This window comes from Marmota monax, unplaced genomic scaffold, assembly GCF_021218885.2.
Source record: "Marmota monax isolate L192 unplaced genomic scaffold, Marmota_monax_Labrador192_F-V1.1 WCK01_AAM20220418_F8-fsc00175, whole genome shotgun sequence".
Classification (NCBI taxonomy): Eukaryota; Metazoa; Chordata; class Mammalia; order Rodentia; family Sciuridae; genus Marmota; species Marmota monax.
The window spans coordinates 2,431,051-2,434,045 of NW_026695246.1; the positions used below are offsets into that span (position 1 = coordinate 2,431,051).

Below are 2,995 nucleotides of genomic sequence, written 5' to 3' on the forward strand. Positions count from 1 at the left end.
ATTCAGACAAAGATGATCAGATTATTAATTTAAAATTCAATTTAACTTGTATATTAGATTTTTTTTCCAGTGGAGTTTGAAACTAGTAGCACTCTACCACTATACTACATCCCCACATCTTCATCCCTTGTTAAAATTTTATTTTGAGACAAGGCTTTACTTTGTTGCCCAGGCTGGCCTTGAACTTGCCATTCTCCTGCCTCAGACTCTTCCAAGTAGTCAAGATTACAGGCATGTGCCATCACCCCTGGCTGTGAATTAGAACATTTAAATTTAATTTGAGAAGTCACATGCTACATTGCAAAAAAATACTACTAAATACAATTAAATTGTACAATTTTCTCCAGCGATTGATATCACCTGATGTTGAAATGAAGCCCAATATTCTGATTAAACTATTATATATAAAATTTATAATTGTTCAATAGACTTATATGTGTGAAATTTCTCTTATGAACTTAATTTCCCTTTGTTTATTTGGCTTAAACTCCTATTCTTAATTTATTGGAAGAATCTAGGCAACTAGAGCAATTTGTTTTAGTACAAAGTGCTCATTCTCCAGAAATGAGATCCATGAACTTTAAATTTTTCTAGCAAGAGACACAATCTAAGATCAAGGAAACAAAAGGTATAATTTTCTAACAGGCGAAGAAAAAGATGATTGCAAAAACGGAATTTATAACTTACATTTAAAGTAACTGCAAATTCTCTTATTTATGTCTGCCTTCCAGATACACATTTTCTACTGGCTGAGTATATTGAATTATAATTTCACTGATCAGTTGTCTGGTTACTTCAATATGAGTTAAATAAAAGAGGTTATATTCTTTTGAAGTGTTGACTCAAATATCATCATTTGCAATAGGCATAGCCTGATAGTTTTTGCAATTTTAGTACACAGCAAATACATATATTCTCATAAACCTTCAATGAGCTTAATTTTAATTTTTTTCATAGCTCTTATTACATTCTAAGATGGTATATAATTTAACTATTTATCATATTTGTATTTTTTGGGGGGTGGGTATAAAATTTATCATACATAAAGAATATTACCACTAACAAATGCAGACAGGCTAGGACACAATGGTACTGGAAGGAAGATGACTAGCTCTTTGGAACAGGTTTGAAAGGGGCTCAGCCCTTCATACCACAGTGATTGGTCAGTCAGACAGAAGGGCACATGCCAAATACCAGAGGACTTCAGGGCATCAAGTGACTGCTCTGTATGCCCACACTGCCTTCCTTTTCTGATTTGGGGCTTCAAAAGATGGCACACCCAGAAACAACTGAAGCAAAGGGGCTTCCTAATGCAGCCCAGTCTTGTCTCTGAAGTCTCAGCAACACCACTGTAAGCAATATGTTTTATTAGATGATTTCCACAAACTATGCATGGAGTTTCTAAACTTCACAATTCATTGAAGTACAAAGCATTAAGTTACAGGCTGTGGGAAAGAAGGCAGCACCAATGGATGCACCTCTCAATCTTGGTTGTTCTAAGGGTAATGGGTGGGGGGAGTCTTTTTTAAACAGAGCCTCTCATTTCAATTTACAAAAGAATTACTCTGATCGATATTCAATTGTATTAAAAACAAAATAGACTAAAAAGCAAAACTACTCTATGTTGGGATGGAGGTAGGAGGAAAAGAATGAGTCCTTTAGAGCAGGAAGGAGAGAGCTGGGGGAAGCTTCTGTAGCTGTGACCCAGGGAGGGTCACTCACGCTGGTCCATTTTTACTTTCGGTGGTCTCAAGAAGATCCGATTTTTCTTCTCTTTCTTTCCCTTTATACTTGCTTGGAAGTTTTGCCAGCTGTCCATCCAACCATCTCAACTTTCCTCAAAGTTCTTCTGCCACTCCCTTTCTCATTTGGCTTTTTCTTGAGCCTCAATCTCCTCTTCCCTTTGTTGTTTCCTTTTGTGCATTTCTTTGGCCTCTCTCTCTTTTCTTTTAACTTCCAGCTCAGCAAAGAGTTTCATGGTCTGTTTATAAACTGCTTGTTTGAACAGCTCAGGATCATCTTCCTCTACATTTCCAGGTTTTCCTTCCTTCTTTAATTGCTTTTCCCCCTGCTCTTTCACGGTGTATTCCACATATTCTTTTCCTGCCTGAGTTAACTCCAGGGTCTTCTTTTGTTCCCGATCCAGGAATAACTTGTATGCTTTGTCCACAGCACCTTTTGTGCTCTATCAGCCTCACCTTGATTTTTGCTAGGATGCACTAATATGGACAACTGCCAAAACCTCTTTTTTATGTTTTCATCTGTTACTTCCAGGTCTATCTGAAGAACCTCAAATGGGTTCATGTTGAATAAGAGGAACCAGGGTGGGTCAATCTTTCAATCTGGTTTTTCGATATCAGAACTGAATCTCTCTTCACTATTTGTCTCACCTCACTGTAAAAGCTCATAAATGCTTCCTCTGTGCTATTTCCACCCCCTGAAGCCTCGCTCTCTCCTGAAGCCTCCATTTCCCTGGCCCATGACCCTCCAAATTTGTAGTTTTTAATCTGTTTCATTTCTCAAAAATATAAGTGGATGAAGGCAATCTTATTATTTTTTTTCCTCTGCTTCATTAAAAGGTACATTCCAAAAAGTTATAGCAGGCTCTGACATCAATAAATATTAATGTGTAAATGAACACCTTACTACAAGGGATCCTAAAAGGGAGTGATATAGATTTTATAGTCTATTATGTCTGGATTTAAGCAAGTTTTTTCAACTTTAATGATTTTAGATCATTTCCATGGTGACAGATGTTAGGAGAACAAAGAAGCTAAATATATTACATAATCTTTGAATCTAAGTGTGGATTGGATATTTTCCACAGTGGACAATTAGGGATTGTTATACCAAGCACATCAGAACTGGCATTTAAACCCTAAGAGATAGCAACCAAGACAGGGTATAAAATAGATTTTAGGAAAGAACTAAAAATGGAGAAAGAATTTAGATAGAGGAAGAAGATAGAAATATCAGATTCATAAAATGTCAAAAC

The 2,995-nt window shown here is 36.4% G+C and overlaps 1 pseudogene; it reads right to left on the reverse strand.

Annotated features, from left to right (window-relative positions):
- Positions 1 to 1,714: 1,714 nt before the first annotated feature.
- LOC124078252 (dnaJ homolog subfamily C member 8-like) lies at positions 1,715 to 2,468 on the reverse strand (annotated as a pseudogene).
- Positions 2,469 to 2,995: the final 527 nt, after the last annotated feature.